Raw genomic sequence first — 12253 nt, 5'->3', positions numbered from 1 at the left:
CCCAGCTCATCCTTTCTACCCAGGGATAGATTCCTGAGCCCTGTCCGTATCTCCAACAGCTCGGGGGTGGTCTTCAGCTCCCTTCAGAGCTGACAGGGGCAGTGCAAGGGTGGGAACCCCAGGTGAGACTCAGGGAGCAAGAAGCCACCCACTGAAGAGGATGCTGGGATGGGGCAGGGCTGGGCTGGCCCAACCAGTTCAGCCCAGCCAGGAAAGGGCAAGTCAGATCTGGCTCAGCAAGGGCCACTGGGTGGGGGCGTGGTGCTGACTCAGGGCCTGGCAAGTCAGGTGACAGCCAAGGACAGCTGTTGCCTGGGTGTTTTTAGAAAACTGGCTGCCAAAGGCTCTCTCATGGGCTGCTTCTGCACCTACTCAGAAGCAGGCGGAGAAAATGGGGGCATCTTCTTTATAATAAGCTGTAGGCGTGGGGAATTAATAACCCCGACCATACCCTGTTGATTCTTGCTTTAATGTACCTAGAGAACAGGAGCAGAAATTAGTCGAGTCTTCTGAATTCCCTTTGAAAATCACTAACCTGTTCCCCTTAGATCTTTTTAGGTACCTTGCCAGGAATCCAGTGCAGAGGTTAAGAGAGCAGGTGCTGAAGTCAGGAGGGCCTGGGATCAAAACCCAACTCTATCACTTATTATTTGTATGACTTTGATCACGTTTCTTAACTTAAAACAAAACATACTTTTTTTTTTTTTTTTGCGGTACGCGGGCCTATCACTGTTGTGGCTTCTCCCGTTGGCAAAACACAGGCTCCGGACGCGTAGGCTCAGCGGCCATGGCTCACGGGCCCAGCCGCTCCACGGCATGTGGGATCTTCCCGGACCGGAGCACGAACCCGTGTCCCCTGCATCGGCAGGCGGACTCTCAACCACTGCGCCACCAGGGAAGCCCAAAACATACTTTTAATTATGGAAAAATTCAAATATATACAAGTTAGACATAACAGTATGAATTTCCATATACCTGTTACCCAGCTTGAACAATTATCGACCCATGGGCAACTTGTCTCATCCATATCCTACTCATCTACCTCCCTCCAATTATTTTAAAGGAGATCCCAGGCATCATCTCATTCCATCCCTCTTTATTCCTTTAAACTCTTGTTTCCTCATTTGAAAATGGGGATTATAATAATCCCCACCTCAGAGCATTAATGTGAGGTCATGCATGTAAAGGGCCAGCACAATGTAGGAACACAGTAAATGATAACTTATAGTATTAGATTAAAATATAAAAATAAGAAATGTCTCTACTACCCTCCCATCTCTCTGCCTGTGCCCTTCTTTCCTCTTGGTGACCCTTCCTTCTATCTGAGGACTCTCTCCCCTGGTCAGTACTAGGTCCAGTGCTGACATCACAAAAGGGTTAGGATGACTGCCCAGCTGTCCAGGCCTCAGGATGGGCTGGGAGCACAGGGTGCTTGAGCCCAAGGGAGGGAGCTGGAGGAAGGCAGTGGAGACACAGGGAAGAGGGATCAAAAGTACAGCAGCCTTGGGAGAGAGACCGGCAGACAGGGGCAAAGTGTGAGCAGGTCCAAGTGGCAAGGGCAGCAGAAGATAGGAAAGAGAAAATGGATATGGTGAGAATATCAGGCAAGTTGGAGTCACCCTAGGAGTTCTACCAGAAACAAGTGTGTCCATCAGGAATCTTGGTTGCAGCACAGTCTGACTTTGGCAAATAGAAGCAGAAAATAAATTTACTCAAGGGCTACTGGGAAGCTCTCAGAATTACTGGGGAGGCTGGAGAACCAGGCTAAGGAATTGGGGCACAGAAACAGGCCACACAGGCAGTCGGTTGAGGCCAGACAACGAGGTCATCACTGCCCTCTCTAGACACTAAAGAGATTCTGCAGCCGGCAGCAGGGCCAGCATTGGACGGAGGATACACCTAGCTCTGGGGCCCACGGGTGCCCTGGAAACCAGGTGCTCCTGCTGTACCCCACTGCCTTCTCAGTACACACCCCACTGCGCCTGCTTCTTTGTGCCCTAAGCCCCTGTGTCAAGGTTTTGGGCTGGCGCTTGAGACTGGTAGAGCCCCATTCATGTCCCCACAGCCTAGCTGTGTCTTTGGGGGTGCAGTGGGGGTGGGTGCTGGGGAGGAGAAGATAGTGGCAGGAGGGCTCTGCGTACTGAAAACTCACAGTGGAGAGTTTCTTAGTCAAAGAAGGGGGTTCGGGCTTCCCTGGTGGCGCAGTGGTTGGGAGTCCGCCTGCCAATGCAGGGGACACGGGTTCGTGCCCTGGTCCAGGAAGATGCCACATGCCGCAGAGCGGCTGGGCCCGTGAGCCATGGCCGCTGAGCCTGCGCGTCTGGAGCCTGTGCTCCGCAACGGGAGAGGCCACAGCAGTGGGAGGCCCGCGTACCGGGAAAAAAAAAACAAAAAAACAGAAGGGGGTTCAAGGCTGGGCAGCCAGACCTGTCAAATGTCCATTACACAAGGAAGGGAGTGTGAATATGGGTGAGGGGTGGCGGACTGGCACTGGTAAGAACAAGGCAAAGAAACAGGATCTCCATGTGGCTGTCAGGGACACCAGAGCCCTGAGGTAGGGCAAAGGGTAGTGGAATGCTGGATGCACAAGCTACATGGGAGAGAGCCTCGCTTCCTCCTGGGGGTATTTTGGACAAAAGAGATGGCTGAGCTCAGATATTATCTTGGCAGTGTCTAATTCAATTGGTATGTAGCATGAGGGCTTTTGATACCCTAAGCTTCTACCCTCTCTCCGGCTCTGGGAAAGAGGTGGGGCAGCCTGCAAATAACTGGGTGCTTAGTCTGAAAAGCTGGGACCAGACAGGGCTGGGCAAGGGCTGACAAGGGACAGCTGAGAGCAGAGTACAAGCTTTGTGAACAGGCAATTCCATGAAGTCTGAGCTTCCGTGATCAAATAAATGTGATCAAATCAATCTGCCACAAATGTTAAAATCTGCATGACTATTGTTACGCTATGTGTGAGTTAGGCATAAAAGCAAACAGCCAGAATCTGTGTTCTTTTTATCAAACCAAACCAAATATTTAGGGTTTTTTCCCCTCACTTTACTATTATTCTGAGATCTTTAAGGAGTATCCATCAATATCAGTTTCCTCTACCTCCATGTACAATGTTAACCCCTTCCTCACTTTTTTAAAAGTCCTTGTTTATTTATTATCATTTTTGCTGTGCAAACATCACCACCACTTATTTCCAGAACATTTTTATCACCGCAAAAAGAAATCCATACCCACTAGGCAGCTGCTCCCGTTTCCCCCAGCAACCATTAATCTGCTTCGCGTTTCTGTGAGACTGCATATTCTGGACATTTCATGTAAATGGAATCACACTTTATTCCTTTTCATACATGTGAAAATAGAATATTTTCATACTTATGAATCATATAATACGGCCTTTGGTGACTGGCTTCTTTCATGTAGTGTAATGGTACGGTTCATCTGTGTTGTAGCATGTATCGGTACTTTATTCAAATAATATTTTGTTTATCCATTTGTCAGTTAATGGACATTTGCGTTGTTTCCATCTTTTAGTTAATAGTCCTGCTAAGAACATTTATGTACAAGTTTTTGTTGAGCACCTGTTTTCACTTGTTTTGGATGTATACCCAGGAATGAAATTATGAGGTCATATGGTAATTTTATGTTAATTTACTAAGGAACTGCTAAACTGTTTTCCACAGTGTCTGTACTATTTAACATTTCCACCAGCAATGAATAAGAGTTCCAATTTCTCCACATCCTTGTCAACACTTGTTATTTTCCCTTTATTATTATAGCTATCCAAGTGCATGTGGAGTAGTATCTCACTGTGGTTTAAATTTGCATTTCTTAATGACTAAGGATGTTGAGCAGCTTTTCACATACTTGTTGGCCATTTGTACGTCTTCTTTGAAAAAATGTCTGAAAAGACATTTTCTGACCTGAAATGATCTGAAGAGACATTTTTAATTCATGTATTATTAATTTATTTTTTGGCTGTTCTGTGTGGCTTGTGGGATCTTAGTTCCCCAACCAGGTATTGAACCTGGGCCATGGCAGTGAAAGTGCTGAATCCTAACCACTGGACCGCCAGGGAATTTCCCCCTCTTGTTTTATCTCATTTTATATTTTTCCCTTCTTCCCTTCTCAATGTCCTCTCCCTCCACAGGTTCCCTCTCTAATGTTGGATGGGTGTTACTAAATACCTATGAAACTTCATAAAATATAGTTTTGCATGTTTTTAATTTACATGAATGGCATTGTACTATAAATCAGTTTGTTTCCTTTGTTTCAGTTTTCTATGTTGCTGAATGTGTAGCTAGTTAGTAGTTTAATATTGCTATAAGGTATTCAATAGCATGTGGGGTAAGCCATGGGCGGGCCTGCTATAGGCCCAATAGTACGCCAGGAATTTTCTTTTCTTTTCTTTTGAAGTATTATTTAAAAAAATATTTGTGTATATATGTATTTATTTATTTGGCTGCGCCAGGTCTTAGTTGCAGCATGCTGGATCTTTGTTGCGGCATGCGGGCTCTTAGTTGTGGCATGCGGGATCCAGCTCCCCGACCAGGGATCGAACCCAGGCCCCCTGCACTGGGAGCACGGAGTCTTAACCACTGGACCACCAGGGAAGTCCCCAACAGGAGTTTTCTTACGTGGTAGATGGTAGACCCTTGAATGCTGACCCAGCCCCTCCCCAAGCCTAATCTTACAAAAACTTAGTCCTGACTGAACTCATTAGACAAGTTTTCTCCCTCTGAAAAGCCTGCTTTGATCACCAGAATTGGGGCATGTTTCTGTGGGGAACTAGGAAGCCATTGTTCTTTGCAAGTTTGCTAATTTATTAGTAAACTGAAGTGATAACAAACTTGACTTGGGTCTGAGTTGTCATATTAGCCAATTTTCAAACCCAAGCCAACTCTTTATCATCTGGACTAACCACCAGGGAATTCCCTGGAAAGGCAGTTTCCTCTCAGTCAGGTACCAAACCACCTCAGCCTCACAGAGTATCCCAACTGGCCCTTACTACTATAATAAGGTAATAGCCTGATCTGGGCATTTTCACAGGGTTACGTTATCAACTCAAGCACAGTGTTCAATTATGGATGCCACGTTCGAAAACGGACATATGCAAATCAGAATGGTGGCACTAACAGTTATCTGAGGGTCATCTTATTTGAAGAGGGTTAGTTTGGAGCAGTTTAGAGGAAAATACCAATGCTATCTTTAAATAGTTGAAGAGTTGTCAAGTGAATATAGGGGAGGGTTTATTCTGTGTTGCTCCAGAGGACAGAATTAAAACAAGTTGATGATATAACATGGAAGCACACTTAGACTCAGTGCACTCTTCCGTCAGAAATATCCAGCCCTGCAATCAGCAATCAGCCCTGCAATCAGCCTTCTTGGCATCAGCAAGCTCACTGGCAGTGTTCACACAGAGGTTGGACAGGCCATAGGTTGGTTTCGGCATTTCGTCACAGAGCAGAAATCAGTTTAGATGACTTCCAAACTTTTTTCTAACACAGACAGAATTCAACCTAATTAATATTTATTGAGCCCCTATTACAGGCAAGATACTGGGCTGGGTACTATAGGAGATACAACAGTGCTTCCTTAGATGGTTTACATCTTATGGGGGAAGAGAATCAGGATTTAATGAACCAATTGTTCTCCTGCCAGGTTCTTTGCATAGATTAGTTTAATCTTTACAATAGCTTGAATTTGGTAGCTACTGATAACCTCAGTTTCCAGATGAGGAAACTGACCTTCGGAATGCTAAGAAATGGTCTAAGATGACCCGGCTAAAATGAGATGGAACAACGATTCAAGATCAGATCACTGTGGGGACTTCCGTGGTGGTGCAGTGGTTAAGAGTCCACTTGCCAATGCAGGGGACATGGGTTCAAGCCCTGGTCCGGGAAGATCCCACATGCTGCGGAGCAACTAAGCCTGTGTGCCACGACTACTGCGCCTGCGTGCCACAACTACTGAAGTCCACGTGCCTAGAGCTCGTGCTCCACAACAAGAGAAGCCACCTCAATGAGAAGCCCGCGCACCGCAACGAAGAGTAGCCCCTGCTCGCCGCAACTAGAGAAAGCCCGTGTGCAGCAATGAAGACCCAACACAGTCAAAAATAAATTAAAAAAAAAAATCAGATCATTGTGACTCCATTATACCATGCCATGAGTCTACGAATTTACGTTAAGTGTAGCTTCATACTTCTTTTCTTGGCAAAGGGTTAAAGCATTCCCCTCTTGTCATTGTCTTTTTAAGTCTGATGAATCCTCTAGGTCTTGATGCTTGAGATACGGTTTTCTGGAGAGATATGTAAGTTTCTGTTACATTGAGGTTCCAAGTCTTTCCTTGAGCAGACCTCTTTCCTCACTTTGCCAATGCTCCCCTGGGTTCTGCCTTTAGGAAGTACCTTTTTTCTCCAACTCTGTTCTGTCCTAACTTTTAGTGGCTTCTAGGGTTTTTTCCAATCGTCTCAGGCAGGTCAAGTTGCCATAACCTGTGCTCTCTGCCCTTTTCTCTCTCTCAGTTTACCTAAAGCCTTTTTTGCTCTTCAGGGCTCTGACCGCTGCTACAATAAATACCCCAGTTTTCCCTTGACAGCGGAAGTGTGCCTTATAGCCCTCTTTTGTATTGATCCATCTGGGGGTTTACTATGCACCTCTTCATGTTAAAAGAGAACCACTATGTTTGTTCATTTCTTGGTGCTCTCCATTTTCTAAGTAAAAAATGAATGAGCAGTTATTACTTTAATATATAGTTGAATAGCCAATTATTAGCAAATAACCATCCTTTGCCTTAGATGATTCTTTTGTTTTCCTTTAGACATTAAAAAAAGAGATTAACTTACATATTTACATTTTAATATGTAAATGTAAATATACAGTTCCCAGTGTGGTTAGGGCTCCTGCTTGACCGATAATCACTTTTAGAAGAGGCATAGAGTTGCAAAGATGGATTTAGGGGAAGTTTTTCCCTTCTAGGAGATCCCTATAAATTAACAGAATGCATTACTTGTCTCATTTAACTTATGTCCCTCTAGAGTTGCTTTTTTCAGCAAGCCAATGATCCCCAAACAGAAAAAGTTTTCTCAGTTCTTGTGGTGGTAATAACATTTCTGAACATTAACTAAAGGCCAAACATTATGTCTTATTTCATCCTCACTCAACCCTATAGTAGTTTTTATCTTGTTCCTACTTTACAGATGAGGAAACAGGTTTAGAGAGGTTAAGTAACTTACCCAAGGTCTCTAACAAAGTGACAGATATAGAATCTTAGGTCCAGCCAACTCAAGGCCCATGTTTATAACCACTGTGCTGGACCAATTGCTTCAACAGAAGTGAATAGAGATTCATCCGCTGGAGTTGATGGTGGGAAGTTTTTTTTTTAGGGGGCAGTTGTCTGCTGCCTTCAGCCATTGTATTTCTTTCTTTTGGTCTCCTTTTGATGATTCCATTAAATCTTCACAGCTTGTCAGTTCCAATTCTTGTTTCTTCCTGTTTTAATCTTTCATTCTCCTTCTGACCTATTCCTGTTCTTCGTTCAACTTCCTTTGGCACCATGTTTGGTCCAGGATGGCTTGTTGCTTTGATCATTTATAAGTATTCTAAATTTACTTGTAATTTTCTGCTTTCTTTTTCCTTATGGTGCAATTCATTGCTCTTATCTCTTAGTAATAATAGTAATCATTTATATTTGCATAGTGTTTTACACTATATAAAGTACATTTACTTACATTATCTTATTTAATTTTTAAAACAGTCTCATGAGGTACTATATTCTTTTTTTTTTTTTTTTTGGTACTATATTCTTTTGATGTATGAGGTTTAGTGAGGTTAAATGAATCACAGAGCTAGTCAGTAGCACAGTTGGTTTTTTTTTTTAATTTTTATTTATTTTTGGCTGTGTTGCGTCTTCATTGCTGCACTCCGGCTTTCTCTAGTTGCGGCGAGCAGAGGCTACTCTTTGTTGTGGTGCACGGGCTTCCCATTGCGGTGGCTTCTCTTGCTGGGAGCACAGACTCTAGACGCGTGGGCTTCAGTAGTTGTGGTTCGCAGACTCAGTACTTGTGGTTTGTGGGCTCTAGAACGCAGGCTCAGTATTTGTGGCGCATGGGCCCAGGTGCTCTGCGGAACGTGGGATCCTCCTGGACCAGGGCTCGAACCTGTGTCCCCTGCATTGGCAGGAGGATTCTTAACCACTGTGCCACTAGGGAAGCCCACACAGTTGGTTCTTGAGTCTATGTTATCTGATTCCAAGTTAAGTGTTCATTCCACTATATCACAGTTGCTCCATTAGTCCTAACAGTATCTTGTTCATAGAAATAAACTCTAAAATGGAGTTAGGTGAGTTCTTCATGTATTTTCTAAAATTAATAAAATATTGCTCCAAAGGTATTATCTTCCCATTCACTTCTCTTGAATTTTCAATCCCTCCCCACCCCCAGCATTTTGAAAGTTTCTCCAAATTAGTACTGTTTTCCAGGAAAAAAAAAAAAAAAGTGAATCTATCTCTGAATTTCATTTGCTTTTTCCTTCACTAAACATGTTTTGATGTTCTGATATATTCAAGGCACTGTGCAAAGTGATGTATGCAATAGTCACAGCCCTCAAGGATATTCCAATTTGAGAAAATATGATATGTACATAAATGTCTTTCAGAAAATGTAGAAAATGTGTCATAAGAAATGTCTAAATAAAGAGTTATGGGAAGAAGAGTATCCACGTAGCTATTCACCAAAATGCTAATAGTGGTTATCTCTGGGGTAGAATTTTTAAGAATTAAAATTTTTGTTTTGCTTATCTGCAGGTTTTAAGTTTCTAAAAGTAAATATGTATTATTTGTGGAAATGAAAAGGAGGAAACATACTTGATTTTTTAGTGCTAGGGAGTTCAAAGGAGGAACAAGTTCCTTCTTAGAGAGTGTGCTGGGGAAGACAGGCTATGGTGAGGACATTAAAATTGAAGGGATGTGGGTGGGGTGAGCAGCGGTGTGCACTTTGCGTGGAGAGAACCACAGTAAACTAAGCATGAAATCAAGAAGATACAGAGTAACTGTGAGAAAGATGAGTAGTTCAGCCTGTCTAGAGACTAGTATGTGGAAGATAGATAGGGTAGGAAATAAAGTTCGTTGGCTAGGGCCTGGCGCTCCTTAAGTGCCAGGTGAGGAGGCCAGCATTTCAGAACTGAGATATTCCTGGAGACTAGAACAAACACATCCAATGTGTTGGGGAAGGCTCATGGGGCAGTAATTCTCTAACAGGAGGTAGGACTAAATCAAGATATGAAGGCAGAGCAGAATATTGGCAGGCTATGGTGATAAGAACAGTGGTAGCCTCTGGGCAATCAGTACTTAGCATCAGGAAGGTCAAACAAAGACCTTCCTCTGAGAAGGCCCTGGGGAAGAATGAGAGTGTGAACACAGGAACTAGGCAGTAGTAAATAGGCAAAGTCTGGAGGGGTAGGTTTTACAGCAAGGTGATGACTTAGCAGTGGGGCTACCATTCAAGGGAAGACTTCATTCTTTTTTTTTTTTTTAATTAATTAATTAATTATCGGCTACGTTGGGTCTTTGTTGCTGCACGCAGGCTTTCTCTAGTTGTGGCGAGCAGGGGCTACTCTTTGTTGCGGTGCGCGGGCTTCTCATTGCAGTGGCTTCTCTTGTTGCGTAGCACAGGCTGTAGGTGCGCGGGCTTCAGAAGTCATGGCACACGGGCTCAGTAGTTGTGGCTCACGGGCTCTAGAGCACAGACTCAGTAGTTGTGGCACACAGGCTTAGTTGTTCCACAGCATATGGGATCTTCCCGGACCAGGGATCAAACCCGTGTCCCCTGCATTGGCAGGCAGATTCTTAACAACTGTGCCACCAGGGAAGTCCCTGGGAAGACTTCATTCTTAACAATAACAGAGAGAGCAAGGGGCAGAGAGATTAAAGAGGAAGAAATCAGGGAGAGAGACTGGGAAATATATGTGGGAAGAATGATAAAGACAATCCTGAGTCACTGTCTTTTCATGCAGGGATTGCTTACATGTTGTAGAGGCAGGTCCTGAAAGTTGAAGCTGAAGCCTGGAACCATGAACTGGCCAGCTGTGCACTTTCTAGAAAAATACAGAGACAATACCTTAATTACTGGTATGAACATATAAATATACCTATTTTCTTTCTTGGCTTTGCACATATTTGGACTAGATTCTGTACAGAGCAATTCTTTTTTTTTGCGGTACGTGGGCCTCTCACTGTTGTGGCCTCTCCCATTATGAGCACAGGCTCCGGACATGCAGGCCCGGCAGCCATGGCTCACGGGCCTAGCTGCTCCGCGGCATGTGGGATCTTCCCGGACCGGGGCACAAACCCGTGTCCCCTGCATCCGCAGGTGGACTCTCAACCACTGTGCCACCAAGGAAGCCCTGTACAGAGCAATTTTAAAAACAGGTATAAGCCCCAAGCTACTACGACTAAATTGGCATTTTCTTTCACTGTTTCAATTATTATCAAACATCACTTCGCAACTCTAGGTACACCTTTAGGCCTACATAGACTCCCATTTTATTCTTATTTTCTAGAGTCAGAGATCATGCCTGATCACTCTAGTGGCCTTCAGTGGTAGACAGGGCTTGAGGTTTAGGCCTCACTGCAGCAAAACCTTTAATTAATTTTAGGGAAGCCAAACATTAAGTACTTGCTGAGCCTTCCAATTCTCGCCTTCTTGCAGTATGATGTCCTGTAGAGGTGTTCTTCCCTTTTCCCTTACGCATATAGTGGCCGGCTCTGCCACTGCCAATGTGACCTCTGGCAAGTCCCTAACCTCCCTGAGCCTTAGACTCATCTGTAAATTACGTGCAGGAGTTGAATTATGACTTAAAAGATATTACAGCTCTAAACTTCTAGGATCCTGATACAATACTAAATAAACTTCATTAATAGTATAATTAATTACTAAAGTTCCAGAATATTGAGTGCATGGAGAAAAGGCTCTAACTGATAAAACTGTTGGAAACAACTGGGATAAACAAAGAAATTAAAAAAAATTATTTTTCATTTTTAGTTGCCCACTGTCCCCGACATTTATATAGTGGAACGAATTAGGCTTTCTATGTTTAAAAATCATAACTTTCTAAAATGCTTCACAACATTGGGGCTTGAGTTAATTGTAATTCTTTTGAAAGGAAGAATCACATTAATACTGATGATTTTCCTGAATGTTATGACTGAATTGATGACAAACCTGTGAAGCACTGATCATAGCTCATTTTGTGATTTGCATGGCTAGGCTATTTTAGAATTGTGGCATTATTCCTAATAAGACATTCCCAATTGGAGAAAGAATGATTCATAGAGAATAAGGTTTAAATGACAAGAGCAATTCCAGAAACAAAGTGGAGAGTGAGATTAGAGAAGACAGGCATCTTCAGAAACGAAGCTTTAGGGGTAGTTGGAAAAGAAGAATGTAAGACAAGTCTTCAAAGAATGGGAGACTGAAATACGATTACCCTACCGCCTAAAGACTAATTTTAATTACATATTAAATACACAAACATTTTGGTGGTGGTGGGGCATAAAAATGCAGTTTTTACTTCTTTCGCTTTTTTTTTTTTTTTTTTTTTTTTTGCGGTACACGGGCCTCTCACTGCTGTGGCCTCTCCCGTTGTGGAGCATAGGTTCCGGACGCGCAGGCTCAGCGGCCACGGCTCACGGGCCCAGCCGCTCTGCGGCATGTGGGATTTTTCCGGACTGGGGCACGAACCCGCTTCCCCAGCATCAGCAGGCGGACTCTTAACCATTGCGCCACCAGGGAAGCCCCAATCCCTGTTTCTTGCTTTCCAGATGTCTCAGGGTTTTCTCCTGTATCGGGCTGAACCAGCCCACCAGGTTCAACTACTCTGCCATCACATCCTAGGTGTGCTTCGGAGCCATGAGACACACTAAGAAAGGTAGGGCAGGAGTATGAACATTTAAACTACAGAAAGGAAGAAGAAAGGGAAGGTATACCTGAGACTGATGGAAAGAGAGGGAAGGAAGTGTGCTAGGCATATGAAAAGAAAGTGCAAGGAAAAGGCAGCGGGGTTGGGGCTGGCTTCACTATCTCTCAATTTGGTACATTGGTGGTTCGATTCTGGCGGCAGGGAGGGGCCCCGCTTCCTCAGCATGGTGCTATTGGGCTCTCCCTATTGCAAAAGGGCGGCCAACGGCTTCCCTGGTGGCACAGTAGTTAAGACTCTGCCTGCCAATGCAGGCGACACGGGTTCGAGCCCAGGTCTGGGAAGAT

Source organism: Phocoena phocoena, chromosome 14 (genome assembly GCF_963924675.1).
Source record: "Phocoena phocoena chromosome 14, mPhoPho1.1, whole genome shotgun sequence".
NCBI lineage: Eukaryota > Metazoa > Chordata > Mammalia > Artiodactyla > Phocoenidae > Phocoena > Phocoena phocoena.
Note: the sequence above shows the minus strand (reverse complement) of the source record.